We start from the raw sequence: 19,313 nt of genomic DNA, 5'->3' as shown, positions 1-19,313 counted from the left end.
TGGAGTGTTTTCTGAAGCTTGAGAAACAATTAATACTGTTGCAGTGAGAATTTTGCATTCTGTCTCATTTGTTGGTGGGGAAGAACTAGAGTACACAGTGTTTGTATTACCACAGAAGATCAAAGAAAATTACCAGCTAGGGAGTGTTTCTACTTTTGAAGGCAGAAACAAAGGAGGTTTGTTTCAGCAAATTTGATAGAAATACTTGATATGTATAGAAAACTAATTGTATCCGCCACTATGGAAAAATCTAGGTTAAACTGATTGCTTTTCCATTTAATTAAAAGAGAAAAAGGATTTTAATTATAAGCATAAAAAGGAGCATACATGCTGCTTTATGCTGTCTGAGAGCAGCAGAACAGCTGAGATAAATCAGCTTTCTAGCAGGTAATTCTTAAAATTATTTATAATCACACATAAGACAAACTGTTAAATATGTATCACACTTCGGAAACTTCTTAAATTATAAGTACAAACTATACATGAGAATTTGTACTTTTACCTGATGTGCTGTGTAATGTTAGAGTAGCTTTAATGATCCAGGAATTATGTGAGAGGCAAGGATTTACTTGGGGTGATATCTTTTATTGGACCAGCTGCATAGATGGAATGAAGTTGGAGAAGCTTTCCAATGCAAAATGTTCTTTATCAAGTCTGAGAAAGGAAGCAAGGCCAGAGAGAGTGATGTGCAGCCATAATTGTTACCGAATGCAACACCCACTCAGCAGTGAAAGGCACCACTGCACAACAGCTGAGGAGAGGAAGTCATACCAGCTCGCTCACTCTGTCAGCATCCACCTTTTGCCACTGTGTGGCACAGTCATTTTATCTTACATTAGTGGAAAAAGCAATGTTACAAAAATAAGGTATAACATCTTTGAAAATAAATACAAAGGGGAATGCAGACACCATCAGGTTTTTTGGCAGCTAATACAATATGCAATATATAACTCATTCATTAGTCAAGGAAATGTTCACAAGTTTCTGTAAGCTAGTAGACCATTTAATCCACTTCTTCCATGTGTGATGTGTAGGGTCCTACCAAATTCAGGGCAGCTGCCTCCACATTTCAGGATCAGAATGCAGTGGGCCCCGCACAGGCTCCGCCTCACAAATCTCCCCCACCTCTGGTTCCCTCCTTATGTTTCAGGATGCCAGGGCTTCCTACCCATTTGCAGCTCCCTTTTTTGGCCATTTGCTCACCAGTTTCAGGCTTTTATGGGGTCCCTACAACATCACAAATTCAGTGCATCCCTAGCGATGTGTTGTCATCTCCTTCAAGTGGTGGCATCTCCTCAGTAACAGCAGCACTAGGCTCTTCTGTAGCAACAGCATCTTCATCAATACCTAAGCCAAGTGTACTCGCTCTTAGGAACCTATGTAACATGCAGCAAGACGAAATCATTCTCACAGCTTTGTCCTGGTACAGAGCCCATTTTGTGGGCGTTTTGCAGTGGCCCTACCCCTCAGCGCCGATTGGTGGATAGGCCTTGAAGAAGAGGAGGGAGAAGGGGGTGGCTGTCATCTTGACTGCTGGTTGCCTTCATCCAGCCTGCCCCTGTGCCCTGAGGTTGGTCATCCGAGATTGCCCATGAAATCAGACTTAAAAACTTAGTTTTAAGTTTTTTTTCCATGGATTTTGTGGGCAACCCCGGATTTTGCAGTTTCCATTAAACAGCGAATTAGGCAGGTCCCTACTTGTTCTATAAATAAGGTTGGCACATGTCTGGTGATGCTCCAACTAAAGCCAGGGGGCAGGACTGTAGTCCCATACCACAGAATGACCATATCCTTCGCAGCCTTGTCTTTCCTGTCTGCCTCAGCGCTGAACCATCAGGGTTTATCTCAAGGTGTCTTTGCTGCCAGGCTGCCGTTTGTGGAGCTCTCTCTCAGGGCCTGCGCTTTCATGATGGTTTCCATATTAGCAGTCCAACCATGGCACTGGTTACAATACTGCATGGGAAAATAACCAGAGGGCAGGAGACAACTCTCTGCTTTCTTCTCAACATCTTTCATGATGTTGCAGGTTTGCACGTTTTGCCTTTTTCTCTCCTCTTGGGTACTGGGCAAGAGGGATCTCTGTTGTGGAGGGGGCCACAGCTTCTGAGGTGATCTCTTGAGCATCTAGTGATGATATTTCATAGAAAGAAGCAGGATGGTGGCTGCCCCAGTTCCCTGGCTTTACCTGGGGCAGGGTGGAGGGGTAGGTCTGTGTTATGTCTTATGCAGAGCTGAGATGATGGCCTGTGTAGAAGGGTTAGAATAGGGCTGATCCCGCCTGGGGCAGGGAACTGCACTAGGTGACCTGTGGAGGTCTCTTCCTGCCCTGCTTCTCTCTTATCCGGTCTGACCCCTGGAGAGCGGGGTCTTATGTTTTCAAGTGCATCCCAGCTGCGGCAGAGCCGGAGGTGCCGCGGGCAGCGGCCGGGGCTACAAGCGCTGCCGTGTCACAGCCAGGTGCTGGGTCCCCTGCAAGGCCCGGGGCAGCCGCCGGGACCCGCCCGCACCGGGCGCACGTGGCGGGCGCGTGACGTCATCTCGTGGGCTCGGGGCTGCGGCAGCCGCTGCCAAGAGCTCGGCTCATCAGTGTCGCGGCCCCGGCCGGGCTCCCAGCGCGCAGGCAAGTAACGCGGAGGAGGCCGGGCCGGGTGAAGCCGAGCCGCCCGCAGACAGTCAGCACTCCCCACCCCGTCGCTTAGGCGGGGAGCGGCCAAGACTCGCGAGACCTGGACGCCAGCCCCGCGAGATCTCGCTGCCTCACTCCTCCCGCGTCATGTTTTCCCTTTGACAAGCTGCCGCCGCTGCCGTTGCCGAGAGGACACGGCCGGGCCCCGCCGCCCCCGACCCGGTAACTCCGCACGACGCCCCCCTGCGCCGCCGGACCAGCGGGAGGAGTGGGAGCCGGGGCTGCGGCGCGTCTCCTCAGCGCGGGGCCGGAGGGGTCACCCCGTCGCACCCTCCCCCGGGGCAGCTGCAGCTGCACTCGCCGCCGGGCGGGGCCCGCAGTCGGGGGGGCGCCGCAGCCCGCCGCCGGCGTCAGGTGCCTTTGTTGTGTGGCCGGGTCCCTCTCCCCCACCGCGTAATCGCCGCCTGTCCGCGCGGGCTTGTGCTCCGTGCCCAGCGCTGCCCGCCCGCCCGGGGCCGGGGCCGCTTCCCCCTGCGCGCGGCTCTTTTGGCCTCGGTTTTGCTCCCGAGGCGGGGCTGGTCGAGCGCTGCGGTGAGGTGCGGCCTCCTTGCCTCTCCCCGGGGCCCTTGGGCTGCTGCGCTGCTGGGGTCGGCCCTGGGGGGAGGGACAGCAGCGCCGCCTGCCTCGCCGCGTTGGATCCCTCGCGTGGCCCTGCAGATGCTGACACAACAGCAGGGCAGCCACATCCCCGCACCCGGAGCAGCCCAGTGGGTTGCTACAAACAAAAGGGAGGCGCCAACGGTTTCACTTGGCTGCTTTGTAACCCGGGGCCCCCACAAGGCGCAAGTGTTGGGGGCAGTCATCCCCGCCACCTTTTCTTTTGTTGACCCCCCTCCCCCCCATGGCTTTGTATCTGATACAGTTCTTTCTCCTGATCTAAAATTGCTGAATACCATTTGTTAATGCTGCCTTTCTTGAACAGATCATGGATCATTCCACTCATGGCCTTAGTGGTAAAGGTGTCATGGTCTGTGTGGCTGGGGAAGGGGAAAGTGGAAAGATACCCAGGGTTGGAATTAGTTGCTTCTTAAGTATTTAAAACAAGCAAACCAGAAATGGTTTTGTTGTCCTTCTCTTTTTGTCATCAAAACCGTGATTGTGCATCAGCACATGGGATCATGATGTACGTGATGCTTGATTCTTCTTGTACTGCAGTCCTTAGAGGTGCTTAGAACCATGTAGCTGCTGGCAGATTTTCTTCACTTCTAGTTGCACATGGTTACTTGGTGATCCATGTACTGTGTAGTGTTATGTATGTGGAACATCTGGAGCCATCAGTTCTGTTTTCTGCCCTTCAGTACCTCTAGAAAAATAGGTATTTTCGTTCCTGGTGTTGCTTCTGAAATAACTGTTCCTTCATGATGTGCTGGTGACAGGTCAAAAGAGATCAGGTAATGTAGCTGAAGATGAAAAAGATTTTTCCTTGAACTTTGTGGTTGTTGAATTTAGCAATCAATAGCAGAGACTACACACTGTCTGGGAACTGGCCAAGTATATCCTCTGGCCTTGATTGCCTGTTGTGACTGGCCTGCTGTCATCAAGTCTGTTGAAACGTGTCCAGGCAGCTCTAGCAATAGCATTCCCTGTTGGAAGTTTCAATATGATTTAAAGAGGGGACACAAATCCGTAAGTGCTTGTAATAGGACACATCATCTGTGTTCAGAGTGGTCAAAAATACAGATTTTCATTCTGAAGAAAAGAGCTTATTACATTTCTAAAGAACTTTAATTTATGTATTAGTTCATTATATACAATCTGAGAAATGTATATGCCACATGTACAAGACTTTTTCTCTCTCAAACGTGTTTGTTTCAGTCTTGCTGGAATACCTAGGAATTGTACTTGTATGAGGGCACAAATGGCCCATCATCTTACAGCTAACTAAAATACTGTATATGTATAGTGTAAATGAGCAAAGATGTTTTGAAAATCTTACCTTCATTTTCTGACTTCCTGCCTTTAAGGGTGATGGGCTTGAGAATATATTTTGGTTAATTTCCTTAGATTTACAAGAGAGAAGGTAGAAAAAAACATATGCTTTCTTTGTATTATGACAATCGGAAAGTGTTTGACTACACAGCTGTACAATTATATGAAATAAAGGGCACAACAGGAGACAGTTCTAAACTTCATACTGTATGTGAACATTACTTTGTTTCTGTTTAACTCTGATTTTTAAATTAGATCTTTTAGCAGATTGAGTTGGCACAGGTCCTTAGTGAAAATAATTTCTTGGGACATTTCTGTTCATAACTTACAGCTGTGTTTGACAAATAATTTGTCATTCTTATGTAACTTAAACATTCAACAAATAAGTCTTATTTTTGTTTAGTTTTTTCCCCAAAACCTCTTACTTTTTTAAAACCTCTTAACATAATGGGTGGTAAAATTTGGCACCCTCCTTTCCACCCCCCCCCCACGCTGCCACATGCACACACCCACACCTTCCCCACATGCTTCTTAGCAGGACTCTGAGAAACCAATAACCTTGCTAGCTCCAAGCTCTTGAAAGATAGGGTGAGTGAAGTTAAGCAGATTGTAAGATCTGATGGAATGATTACTTCTGTGCTCCCTGCTGTGGGGAGGAGCAACAGTACATCCTTGGAAATGTGTCCTTGGACATTTATTAGGGACTTCATCACATGTGTTATTCTCTAGTTAATGTGTCTGATAAACTTAGACCCTTTTTCTGTTTATTGGAAAGAGAACAGGCTGTCTCTTGACAGCTACAGGCATGCTGATGTGGAGCATCTTTCTTGATCATTCTATCTTTTGGCTGCTCTTGAAAATGACTTTAGATTTGTGCTACTTGTCTTCTAGCTTCTGCTTTTGTTTAGCTCAAGTGTTATGTCTCTTTCCAAAGAAGTGGCAAAGTGAAATTGATACAATTCTTGTTAGTTTCTCTGTTGTAGGCTGAATTCTAAATAGTAATAATAAAGCCAACGTTTAAATTTCTCTTCTTTTTCTGGGGAAGAGCCTCACAGAGTTACCAAGGTGGCTATAGTGTGTCTTAGTTTCAAGGGCCATCTTAGTTCAGATTCTGAGGGTTTTTCTTCACAACCATGAAGTCTAGAAACTACTTTTAGTACTAATTGTACGGTTGTTTTTTTTGGGGGGGGGGGTAACTTGATTTTCCTTCCCTGTCAATTTCCCATTGGCAAATAGACTTTTTCATGTGATCATAAGTAAAAGTTTTATGTACTCCTGGGGAAGGGAGATCACTCCTCTGGCTATCCTCCCTCCCTGGGGGTTTCATGCACTCCCGCGGGTGGGGGCATTGCCAGGAGACCCATTGTTGGGACCCAGTGTCCACAGATATGGTACTCTGGGTCTCAACAGCTATGGGGCACTGCCAGAACCCAGAGACGGCAGCCACTTGGGCTGAGAGTCCCGAGCAGCTGTGGGACTCGCAGCCCCCACTGGGCAATGTGTACCCCTTCAGCTTGGTGCCCTGTCAGCTGACAGGGCACCCAGCAAAGGGGAGACCCTGCTATAAGTACAAATTAAAACTCAATAGCAACCAACTATAAAGTTGTACACATTTTTGAGGTCTAACATTATAGCTGGTTGGAGTTTTTTTTTATTGTGTGATAGGTACTTTGCACGTGTCACTGGTCTTAAGGTAGTTGTGCAGGTAACCAGTGAATTTCATGATACCTGTAACGAGTAGACAGGGCCTAAATGTGATTTTGCTCTGCTCTGTTAGAGTCCCTGAAAAACAGTCAATTTAAAAGGTGGATTTTTTTGTGACTCAATCTTGGGGGTCAGTGGATGGTATTTTACAAAAATATATGTATTAATGGGTTTTTGGGGACTTGAACTCTAGGAACTTGATTATGCTTAGGAGCCTAGGTCTGTTTAGATGCTTAATAGGTGAAATAAAATCTGGCTGTAAGGTGGGGTATGAATGCTAAAGATGGGTGGGAGAGCAACAGTGACGCTGCGTGGGTAGCTGCACCCCTGCTCCCAGTAGTTTCCCTCCAGCTGGGGTGAGTATACCATGCTGTGAGAGCAGCAGCTGGGATCTTTTCTTAAGTCCTTCAGTTAGGTAACAGTCTCCCTTTCTGTGCAGTGCAGCTTGTCATTTCCCTTCTCTTCCCTTGCCTTCTGCTGTCCCCAGCTGATGGGGGTGGCGGGTGGGAGAGGAAGAGGTTCCAGAACCACTCCTGCCCCATTCCAGCCAAGCTATACATGGAGACAGGACTGACTAGAGACAATGGCGGCAGCAGCAGGCAGGTTCCCCTCTTCTGTGCCTGCTCCTGGGATGTCAGGGAACACTGAGGGACTGTGCAGGGAGGAGGAACCCACCCACTGTTGCTGTCCCTGTCTGAGCCCAGTTCACTACAGAGCCTGGCTGGAGAGAGGCAGAAACAGCTCTGGAGCCCTGTCCCTGAGGCAGCTGGTGACAGGAAAAGCAGGCCAGGGGAGGGAGCATGCTGCTGAGCCTTGAGGGGAAAGGAGGGGTTGGGGAATTCTTTCCTGATTTGGGGACTTAAAAATATGTGGCTGGTTGTTGCTAGAGGTGCACTGATACATTGGTCCGCTATCAGATCGGCACTGATATAAAGAAAATTGATTGTATCAGTAATCGGCTTGATGTGGCCAATAATTTGGCCAATAAATGCCTGTGCATGCGCACAGCCACAGTGCAGCACATAGGTGACAAGGAGCACAGCCTGGCAGCTTGGAGAGCTATGTGCAGCTGGTAAGTCTGTTGTGGTAGAAGGGAAGTGGGGAGGGAAGGGGTGTTGGGGGTGCAGATCAAGGCCCCCACGGTGAGGGAGGGAGTAGGGCTGGAGCAGGCACTGCCCAGCTGGGGCAGGGCGTGAGGATGGAGGCTTGGCTTGTCTGGGGGTCATAGGGCCCTCATAGGTGGCTCCGGTCGCTGTGCGCACCCCGGGAGGGCACGGAGGTGAGGGCATGTGCCCCTGGATCTGCATGGAGTGTGGGTGGAGTGAGCTGTGGGGTGGGGCCAGGGGCTGTGCTGGGCTTTTTCTGGTGTGGGGGGGAAGTTGTGCCATGGCTGTGCTTGGGGCAGGCGGTGGTGTTGCTGGGAGTGGGGATTACAGAGGGGGGGCTACAGCGAATTTTGGGTTGGCTACAGCCCCCCCTTCCCAGCACCACCACCACCTGCCCCTGAGTGCAGCCCAGCCCAGTCCCTCCCCACCTCTGGTCAGGAAGAGCCCAGCACAGCCCCAGTCCCAGTCCACTCTGCCTCGCCCCATCCTGCACAGATCTGGGGACACCCCTCCACCCATGCCCCACCCCCCTGCACCACCTGGGTGAGCTGTGGCTTTGTCCTGCCCCACTCCCTCCCTCACCTCAGGGGCCTTCATCTATCCCACCCTACCCTTCCCTCCCCTCTCCCCTTCCAGAAACAGACTTACCAGGTGCATGCAGCTATATCAGAAATTGGATCGGTATTGGCCAATATGCCTCCTTAAAAATTGATTATCGGCCCCCAAAATCTCTATCAGTGCACCCTAGTTGCTGCTTCTAAAGCATCATGAAAGGGGGGTGTATCTGAGCCACTGCTCCCTCTCTGGATCTGCCCTTGACCATGAATATGTTAAAAAATAATTTTATAGTTTGCCTAACAAACATCTCCTTTTTCTTATTGTATCAGCTGCTCCCTTTTCTTTGCTTCTTGAATAGATCTAATTCACCCCATGTTTTTCTTAGATATCTAATATAGAATAAAACCAAATAGCTAACAAGAAAAAAAGGGGGAGACCTGTTTAGGGCGGGGGTGGCAAAGATCTAGCCCACAGTCAGGATCCAGCTCATACAGCTATTGTATTTTGGGTTGTAGGAAGTGTGGGGATATGGCCTACAGCACAATTTGGGCCCTTTGGGCCCCAATATGCATTGCCGTTGTTGGCGTGGGAGCGAACAAAGACTGTGTGGATGCACCCCTGCTTGTTCTGGTGCCATTAGACCCTAGTTGTTACTAACCCTGTGGATCTTGTCTGGGAGGAGTCATGTGCTTCATGTGCAGCCTGAATGAGTTTGACATCCCTGTTCTAAGGACAGTGCCTAGGTAAGATGTCAACTCTATCTATTACCTGTTGCTGGAATGTTGTCTGTAGAATTTTGCATGGTGGCTCCTGTTTTTTGCGTTGGTTTCCAGCTGCTATTTAAAGTGTTTTGGACCTTGCTTCTCTACTTGCAATTTGTACCACTTTAACTATATCAATATAGTTGTACTCATTTAACTATATTGATACAGTTTAACTATATTGATATAGTTAAAATGGTAAAACCTGGTACAATCTCCTTAGTTTGCGGGCAGTTATACGGGTATTGTTTTCTTTCCTATATGGAAGTAAAGGCTTGTCCTCAAGGGAAAGTGTATGTGTATGTTAGTTGTTTTATTAATATGATATTCAGTCCTGTAGCTATGCACAAGTAGTGGTAGTGTTCCTCCCCCCTCCTCAACTTGTACGAAGTAGCCTGCTTTTATCCACTTTTAAAGTGACCTACAATTTTGGAATGAGTTATACTGGTATAAAGTCTATGGAAATTAGGGCTGCGCGAAACAGCACCATTTAGTTTTGACTTCCATTTTGACAAGACAGTATTTTGTTTTGAGTTTCCTTTAATTTTGAAAGCACTGTTCTGTTTCATTTCATCAAAATTGTTTCACTATCTCAGTGCTGTTTCAACGTTTCACCCATAAGCTATAATGGGGAAGCATGATACTGCCTATAACTTTGTCATTTTTTGACAGATTTGGATGAAAACAGCAGGGATAGTAGCCCCTTCTGAGGGCATGAAGTCAGCCAGCTTTCAAGGAAATAGGTGCACAGGTTTCTGGGATACTGCACCTCAAGCTGCTGACAAGCAAAACTCGTGACGTGTGTGTATTAAATTAAGGTGTGCCCTTGCTGGCGCTGGGGCTTGTACATGACATGGTAGTGTGCCCAAACGAGGTCTCCTCCTCCCCTAGAGCCTCAGTCCGGTCCACCACTTTAAATAACAACAGGTAAAATAATAACTTAGTGAGCAGCAGCACAGTAGCACTAGCAGCATCTCAGGCAGCCAAACTGTGACAGAGCCCTTCTTTCCTCTCCTGCAGTTTTTCTCCAGCATATGTGCCAAGGCACGCCCTCACTGTGTCCTTTCCCCCTATTCCCCCTCCCTCTCCTTACTTTCTGTTTCCCTGCAGGCAAGCCCAGATTCAGGTTCGAAACTCGAAACATTTTGACTGCCCTCATTTCGTTTCTTTTCGATGTTGCTGTTTCAAGCTCAAAAGGAGTCAAAACGAAACAGTTGGTGAAATTTTGCACTGCCCTACTGGAAAAGTATCGTTATTTCAGATTAACTATATCACTTTTGTCAGCCCATCTTCTGTCAGATAGTGATACATTGCTTCACAGCTGAATTGCTTGTCTCTTTACATGCGTCTGGGATTGTTCCCGTTGTGCTCGGCCTTGGTGAGTCTGCAGCTGGAGTACTGCGTCCAGTTTTGGGCTCCACAATTCAAAAAGGATGTGGAGAAGCTTGAGAGAGTCCAGAGAAGAGCCACGCGCATGATCAGAGGTCAGGAAAACAGACCTTACGACAACAGGCTGAGAACCATGGAGCTCTTTAGCCTGGAAAACGCAGACTCGGGGGCGATTTGATGGCCACCTATAAGTTTATCAGGGGTGTTCACCAGGATCTGGGAGAACAATTGTTCACCAAAGCGCCCCAAGGGATAACAAGGTCAAACAGTTATAAATTCCTGCAAGACCGTTTCAGGCTGGACATAAGGAAGAATTTCTTTACTGTCTGAGCCCCCAAGGTCTGGAATAGCTTGCCATCGGAGGTGGTTCAAGCACCTACTTTGAACACCTTTAAGAGAAATTTGGATGCTTATCTTGCTGAATCCTATGACCCCAGCTGACTTCCTGCACCTCAGGCAGGGGGCTGTATTCGATGATCTTCCGAGATCCCTTCCAGCCCTAATGTCTATGAAATCATCTTGTTTGGAAGTAACTTTCCTGCTGACGTGCCCCTGGAATTATATGTTTGTAACACTTCTGGAATTATATGCTAGAAACAGCTGTGCCCTGTTTCTCTCTGTGGTTCTTTCCCTTGTTTTTTGGGGAGAGGCGTTGCATTTTAGAAGCAGTCACTAGAATGCCAATAAATGTGTGTCTGTTAAGGGAAACATGGGAGAAGGGGCTCTTCCAAGGCATGTTCCAGTGCTGGAGCATCACAAAGGAGCCCCAGCAGAATTAAAATAATTTTTGGAGACAAAAACAGTACTCTGGTAATACTCCTGTTCTGACCTGTGGTTATTAGAAGAAACTGAACTGGATTCTTGCCAAGGAAGCCATCATTGACCATTGGGATAGGCATCTGAAAAGTTTGATTGTGGCATCAGAAAGGTACCCAGCTGATTACGAACCCGGCTAGGAGGAAATTCCCTTGGACAGCTAACGTATCTTTGGGACTGGAGGTATTCTGAAAATCCAAAGGAAGAGCCAGCCTGACAATGCTGTGAATAAGACTCCTTCCAGTGGTTTCTGTGTTAACATACAACTATATACGGGTATTTAAAAAACTGTGCTCTAGCTAGTGTCAGGCGTGCCTTCCAAGTTAGTGAACATGAACTATGAGTCTCTCTTCACCTGCTTAACTTATTTCAGCTCTTGCCCATGGGTGTTCAAAGTGCAAGATGCTTTAAACTGAGAACTGCATTGACTCACTGACTTAAGAGGAGTAGACTAAGCCAGCCTAAAGAGGGTGGTGGGGGAATGCACTCCTAGGATAGTTATATCAGTGGGTAAAGAGGAAAAACTAAAAGAGACTTTCTCATGCTCATGAGCTCTAAGCTATGCCAGTATAATAGTATATCTCAGGGGTTTCCTAGATTCATAGACACTAGGGGCTGAATGAAAGGGACCTCGCAAGATTCAGTCCAGACCCGCCGCCACAGGCAGGAAGCCTGCTGGGGTCAAATGACCCCACAAGGTAAGCATCCAAACGCCATTTGAAGGAGTCCAAAGTAGGTGCTTGCACCATCTCTGTGGGGAGTCTGTTCCAGACCCTGGACACTCGGACTAAAGAAGTTTTTCCTTATGTCCAGTCTAAATTGGCCATCCAGAAATTTGTGGCTTTTAGACCTTGTTATCCCTTGGGGAGCCCTGGTGTACAACTGTTCTCCCGGATCCTGGTGTTACCCCCCCTTATGTACTTATAGGCTGCCACCAAGTCCCCCCTGGGGCCTTCTCTTTGCCAGGCTGAAGAGTCCCCTGTCCCTCAGCCTCTCCTTATAAGGCTTGCTCTCTTGGCCTTGGATCATGGGGGTAGCTTTCCTCTGGACTCCCTCAAGCTTATCCAAGTCCCTCCTGAAGTGGGGGGGCCCAAAACTGGATGCACTACTCCAGCTGTAGCCTCACTAAGGCCGAGTAGAGTGGGAGGATGATGTCCCTGGTTTCACTTGACATGCATCGATGGATGCACGCCAGAGTTTGGTTTGCTTTGCTAGCCATGGCATTGCATTGGTGGCTCATGTTTATCTTGTGGCCAGTCAGGGCCCCCAAGTCTCTTCCATTTGTGGTGCTAGCAAGTGTAGTACTGCCAAGCCTATAAGTATGAAGCTGGGTTTTCATCCCTGGTTCTTCCTCCTACCCGGCACTTCTCTGTATTAAATGCCATCAGGTTTTGGTCCGCCCCCCTTGTACGCCTGTCCAGGTCGGCCTGTATTCCCAACCTGTTCTCTAGTGTGACCTCCTTCCCCCATAGTTTTGTGTTGTCCGCAAGCTTTGCCAGTCTGCATCTGATGCCTGAATCCAGATCATTTCAACATTTTCATTAGAATACTGGCCTGAGTACTGAGCCCTGAGGGACACCACTAGTCACCTTGCGCCATGTTGATTTGTTCCCATCAACCAGTACTGTGGGCTAGCTCCCCAGTCGTTGGACTGTGAGATGATTGAGACCGCAGTTTTCCAGCTTAGCCATAGGGGGCAAGTGCTCCCCCAGATATGTACATGAGAAGAGGGCAGCCTGAGGCTGGGGGCTGCACCAGGCTCTTCTTGGTGGCAGGGGGCCGGGCCAGGTCTGCGCTTGGGGTGGTGGCGTTGAGAGGGAGGGCTGCAGGGGGTGCAGTGACGAATTCTGGGGTAGTAGCCCACCCCATAGCCTCCCCCCCAGCCCAGCATTGCTGTTGCCTGGCCTGTGTGCAACCCTGGCCCAACCCCTCTCCCAGCTGGGAAGAGACCAGCCTGCAGCAGCAACCCGCCCTTGACCCCCGCACAGATCCAGGGGGCACTCCCCCATGCAATCTGTGCCCCCTCATTCCCCTGTCGTTCCCTGCCCCCGATGAGCCTCTCGCCAGATCTGTTCTGTGCCCTGCTCTGGCTGGGCAGTGCTTGCCCCAGCCCCACCCCACTCCCTCCCTCCCTCACTGCAGGGGCCTGATCTGCTCCCTTCCTTCCTTCCCTCTAACAGACTTACTAGCCAGATGCTGCTCTCCAAGCTGCTGGGCTGCATATCAACAATTAGGTTGGTATTGGCCAATATGGCTTGTTAATAATTGGCCATTGGCATTGCTCCAAAAAATCTTTATTGGTACACCCCTCTTTTTAAGCAGTAGAAACACCTGAAAAGATTTTTCAGTGTTGCAACTTGGCAAACCTGCGAGCAGCAGCAACAGCTCAGCTGTCTGTTGAGGTTGAAAAATAACACTACATCGATTTATCCACAGCTCACATTGAGAAGCTTTTCAGAACCATATGAGCTAGGAACTTTTCAAATTAAAGTTTAGACTTTCTGGGGAGGGAAGTTGCAGGGGGGGTTTTGTCATAAAGCAGTAGTCTTAAATTCTGCAAAAGCTTTTGATGCTTGATGAGGGAGGATTTTTTTTCATCCTGGGTGAGAGTTGGTTGGTTTGTTTGTTTTCATTTGAATTATCATAATATATTACTAGCTTCTAAATTAATTCTAACAACTCAAGAAAAATGCCTGAGTGCCATTCTGGACAGCCGAATGAGAATATCTATTCCCAAGCACATCTGTTATGTCTGTTTTGAGAGGTGTGTGACTATATTTGATGTTTGGCTTGCTTTTAAGTAAGCTAATACAGTACATTTTAATAATTGAACTTATTCCACTCCTGCTTGCTTTTTTGAGTTGCTTGTCATGTTCTGATGAAAATTCTTGGAGCAGGCACAGCATAACTTGGTTTGTGCTTAGTACAGTGGTTCTCAACCAGGCTGCTAACATGCCCTAGGGGTGCCTCAAGGTCCTTTGAAGAGTGCTAGAGGAGATGAGCTAAGCTCAGGGTTGTTCCTGCTTGGCCAATCCCTCACTGCCACTGTCTGGTTTCTATGCAAGAAATAATTAAGCACAGTAATATATAAATTAATTTTTGAAATCGTGTGCCGCTCAATTCCTAAAGTTTTGGAAGGGTGCCATGATTCCAAAAAGATTGAGAACCAGTGGTTTAGCCTATAAGGTCCAGATCCTGGTAGGGGTGTTTTATATTGAGTTGCACCGATATATTGGTCCAATATTGGATTGGGACTGATGTAAAGAAAATTGTCTGCATCAGAAATTGGTCTGGTGTGACCGATAATTTGGCCAATAAATGGCCCATGCATGCATGTAGCTTGTAGGTGAGGTTGGAGAGCTGTGTCTAGGTGGTAAGTCTGTCATGGTGGAAGGGGAGGGGGGAGGGAAGGTGTGTGGTGGGGACAGATAAAGGCTTCCATGGTGAGGGACGGAGGGAGTGGGCTGGGGCAGGCTCTGCCCAACATGGGCAGGGTGGGTGCAGGACAGAGCTGTGGCTCATGGCGGGGAGGCCAGGCTCGTGCTGCTTTGCACACACCAGGAAGGCATGGGGGGTTGTATGCTCCCACATCTGCATGGGGCTGGGGCTGCGCAGGGCTCTTCCTGGCAGGGGCTGGGCTGAGCTGCGCTTGGGATGGGTGGTGGCGGCACTGGGAAGGGGGGTTGGGAGGGCTATGGCAAATTTTGGGGTGATTGCAGCCCACCCATAGCTGCTTCCCAGCACTGCCACTGCCTGCCCCAAGTGCAGCTCGGCCCAGCCCCCACTGGGTAGAGCCCTGCTGGGCCTGCAGCGGCAGCCGCCTTGCTCTGGGCAGATTGGGGGGGGGGGCATACGCCCCCACATCCCACCATGTCATCCTGGGGTTCGTGCAGTGGCAGGAGCCACCTCCCTCCCTGTGCCCCCCTGGATGAGCTGCATGTGGCTCTGTCGTATGCCCCACCCCACCCTGGCTGTGCAGTGCCTGCCCCAGCCCCACTCCCTCCCTCCCTCACCTCAGGGGCCTCAATCTGCCCCTCCTACCCCATGCCCCTTCCCTTTCCTTTCCCCTTCCACCACAACAGACTTACCAGCTAGACACTGCTCTTCAAGCTGCTGGTCTGGTCTTGGAAATTGGATCAGTATTGGCTGATATGTTTCCTTAAAAATCGGTTATTGGTATCAGTCCCAAATATCTCTATTGGTGCACCCCTAGTTTTATATATTAGATTTGTGCAGTATATAAAGTAAAAACTTTGGAAGCATTGTACCATCATAAAAACAGAAGGTTCAGCATCATATAATTTATGAGAAGAGGATGCAAGAACTAAGATTTAGTCTAGACCAACAGTGCTAAATCTTTTTCCTTAGGAGGCTGGCAGGGCAGTGCCAAGTCTCTCCGTGTGCCACTGGTCCCAGTCTGGTGGGTGCTGTGGGTACCATCCATCTGCTCAGGGTTGGGGCAGGTTGGGGGATAGGCTGGCCCCAATGTGGCCCTGTAGGGGATAGGAGCTTGACCCAGCCCTCTGGGGAAGAGGGGGTATGACCTGGCCCTACAGTGGAGGGAGGGGTTGTGGCTCAGTTCCAGCTTAGCCCTGTTGGGGAAAAGGGGCATGGCCTCAACGAGGAAGCCGGGGGAGGGAGTGTGGCCTGGCTGTTCAGGGGGTTGGGGGGGCAGTTAAGAGGCATGGCCCAGGCCCAACCCACCATGTGGAACTTGGGATTTGGGAATTTGGCAGAAGGCAGGGTTAATATTAGTGGCCAGAGGTCCCCTGTGACCAAATTTCTGGACCCAGGGGGAGCCTGTAGGCCAGATACAATGGCTCTGCAGGCTGCATTTGGCCCATGGGCTGGAGGTTAAGCATCCCTGGTCTGGAGAGGACCAAGGGGGATTTGATAAATCTTTAAATACATGAAGAATTTTTACATAGAAAATGGAGAGAGACTTTTCCCAGTGGCTGTAGGGGATAGAGCTAGGAGCAATAACCTCAAGCTGCAACAGAGGAAATCTAGGCTGGAGAGTAGGAAGAACTTTCTGATTATGGTCAAGCATTGGAATGGGTTACCTAGAGAAGCTGTGGAATCTCCATTCCTGGAAGTTTTCAGGAGCAGGTTAGACGGTAAGGGATGATACTGACCACATGAGATCCCATCCAGGCCTGCTTTCCTATGGTCAGTAGAAAATTCTGCTCAGTTCTTATCACAACACTTAAAAAAATGTGTAGCAGAAAGAGGAGTGCATAAATGGGCAATGTAAATGATTAAAGATTTTGAAACAATTCCACATAAGAGACTGAAAAGATTGGGCTGTTTGTAAGGAAGATACTGCCTATAACTTTGTCTTTTTTCACGTCTAGCTTTTTGAGTAGTCCCTAACCTATTCTTTCATTACTGAGGGCTGTTCACCTCTTCTCCAAGCTGTGCTGCATGGTGCAGCAGTCTGTGACAAGCTGGAGAAATGCAGACTTGACAGTTAAAATTAGATAGATAAATAATTGCTTGTATAACAGTAAGCAAAAAGTAACTATAAATAGATTAATGTCAGAAAGGCAAGAGGTCTCAGATAAGGCTGGGCACATGGTGGGACAGGGGTTGCGTGGTGGCCATACTCTCTGCCTGACTGCTGCTGCCGGTCTGCCCCATACCCACCACTAGGGGTACTGCGTAGAGAGGACAGCAGGTGGGTCTCCTTGGACACCAACCTGGGATCCCTGCAGGCAGGGGTGCTTAACCAGGCAGATGGGTTGGGGCCACAACTGGGTAGGAAGCAGCATCTGAGAGCGCTCCCCACGTGCTCCCCGCAATGTCCCTGCAACAGGCGCTGCTTCTGCCTGCAGGGGCATGAAGGGAGCAGACCACATTTCTGCCCCAGGCCCTGGCCCTGCACTGTCACCTCCCCCACAATCCCAGTTCTCGCCTCAGCCCTATCTGCCTGTCCTACTCCCAGATGCCACTTTCCCCCCTCCCCCCACCCATCCCATTCATCTGACTGTGCATGCCCTGCCCCAAGGGGTCCCAGGCTAGTCCCCATGGACCCCATCTGCTCTGTTTAGTGCCCCTGGTGGTGCGTGTGGGGCAGATAGGACCAATTGCCTTCCCCCCAGCCCACCACAGCTCGCTGAAACGTCTTAAGTGGCCCTCCAGCCCAAATAATTGCCCACCCCTGCCCTACCCCGTTCTTCAGCTATTCTAAGCTTCTTATTTTCTCCTTTATCCTTGCTGCCAGCTACACTTGTCATTTGGTAGCTGACCTAATTTATGAAGAATGAAGTAAAAAAGTCATTAAGTACTTCATCCTTCTCCACATAATCCATTATTAGATTACCTTTTGCATTTAGTAAAGCACCAACACTTTCCTTGGTCTTCCTTTTGCTTTGGACATACTTGTAGATTATTTTTTATTTCCTCCTTATTACATTTTTTTGCTTAAATCCCTTTCTGGTTGTATTTCTTATCCTGCCTTTAACTGCAGAAAAGAGGAAGTTGGGGGGTGGCGATGATGGATTTAATAGATGCAGACCACTTGGGACTCTGGGAGATTTTGGAAGAAGCTTCGGTTTGTGAGTCAGTTTGTTACTGTTAGTGTCTGGCTTGAGTCATGCTTCCACATGGGCCCCTGGCAGACATGGAAATGAAGATATGATGGTTTCTTGTGTGGGATCCCCACAATCATGTTTCTTGCAGTGTCACACATGCATGGCAAGGAGGTGTGGCTGTGGGATCCAGTATCAGATCCCATCAAGCCTTATCGCTGGTGCAGGGGGAGCCTGGGATCCCAATCCTGGGTTCCTCCTTCATTGGCAAGTAGCAAGCTCCTGCTTCTGGGAGCCGCATCAGCTGTTGGGTCTCCCAGCCACAGGAGCATACCCTTTGCCACTACAGCTGGGAGTCCTGTCAGCTGAGGGGGCTCCTAGCCATGGGGGCATATGGTGTGCCTGCTGCAGGGGCACACCATATACCACGTTCAATTAATGGCATGATAGGAGCCAGCTACAGAGTTATTACACACTTCTTGTGTAATAACTTTATGGCTTATTTCTTGTTTTATTACACCATTACTTACATGAATATGCATCGGGGTAACAGTTCAAGACTGATTAATCACATCTTAAATGTAATGTGTCAGGGGCTTTAGAGTTCTCTAGTTGCTTGCTTTTGGAGTCCCGTTTGATCTACCAGTGTCTGTTGGAGACAGAGAGAAATATGGCTCTAAATAAGAGCCTGGACAGATCCAACCCCAAGAGGCTGAAGTCACCATGACTTGTCACCAGTTCAGCTAGTAAAGATTTAAAATAGAGGGAACCTGTTCTGCTACTCTGGTACCCATGTCTGAAATAACTTATGCTGCACTACCTAAAGAACACGTTCTGCTGCCTGTTAAAACCCTTAGTACTAAACACTTTGTAATTAGTATAGAGAATGGGATAGATTTGCACAGGTAGCAGTATCTTACAGCAATGTACCAACTATCTCTGGTATCTTAGGCTTCAGAGTTGCCTGTGCTAGAGGATATGGGAAGTAGGATGGGTCTTTATGGTACTTGTCTCTTGTGTTGAGAGTTCTGTGTCATTTGCTTACAGTTGAAGTCTTTGGACAGTTGAGCTGCCCCAACTACAACTACTTGAGAGGAAGAGAAGAGTATCATTTTGCAGAGGAAGAGAGATTATTTTGTGTCAGTTTTTTAACTTAACCCAATAGAGGAGGCCCTTACATTTTGGCAGCAAATATGATTACATGAGTAATATTTCACTCCTGCATAGAGAGGCACAAGGTAATTCTCATGAATGTTTCCTTTCTTCTCATTTAACAGGAGACTGTGTATGCCATGGGCAGCATCTCTCTGTAGGGGACTTCACTTTTGAACTTTGTTTCTTCTCCTTTTGTCCATGTCTGATGAAAGCTGTCACATCACAAATCCTTTCTTATTTACATGTCTAAGCAGGTACAAATGATAGCAAGTATGCGGTGGAGTTGTGCTTTTAAGGTCTGTCTGTATTAAGATGGAGTTAGCCTGAATTATGTTGGAGAATGATTTTGCTGTTTGTTTGTCTAGTGTCTCATAGTTCCATTTTGTAAAAAAAGGAAATTCATTTGGAAATCTGTCTATCCACCAAGCAATGTTCAACCAGCCATTCAGGTTAAATCCTAGCCCCCCCCCGCGCGAACAATATTCATGTTAAAGTGTAAAACATTTGTCAATTCTTACGTATTTAAATTGGTAGACTCATGATTTTTATGGAATGAGATATGCTATCTAATTTGGCATACCTTTTAAAGGGATTTTTCACCATGCTTAATTCCAAAAGGTGAATGGTTCTAAAAGAATGTGAAACAGCCATGGTGGGTGGGTGTGGGTATGGGGGTGGG

At 48.4% G+C, this 19,313-nt stretch overlaps 1 protein-coding gene across 6 annotated transcripts in view; it reads left to right on the top strand.

The window, feature by feature from the left end:
* Nucleotides 1-2,745: 2,745 nt before the first annotated feature.
* HERC1 (HECT and RLD domain containing E3 ubiquitin protein ligase family member 1) overlaps nt 2,746-19,313 on the top strand; it is a 197,326-nt gene continuing 180,758 nt past the window's right edge. For all 6 annotated transcript variants that reach the window (XM_019504392.1, XM_019504388.1, XM_019504391.1 and 3 more), the window contains exon 1: nt 2,746-2,848. The gene's annotated coding sequence lies outside the window, so the exon portion shown is untranslated. The remainder of the gene's footprint in view (nt 2,849-19,313) is intronic.

This window comes from Gavialis gangeticus, unplaced genomic scaffold (genome assembly GCF_001723915.1).
Source record: "Gavialis gangeticus isolate Ggan-Ray unplaced genomic scaffold, GavGan_comp1, whole genome shotgun sequence".
In the NCBI taxonomy this organism is placed as follows: domain Eukaryota; kingdom Metazoa; phylum Chordata; order Crocodylia; family Gavialidae; genus Gavialis; species Gavialis gangeticus.
Note: the sequence above shows the minus strand (reverse complement) of the source record. Positions and strands in the feature narration are given on the sequence as shown.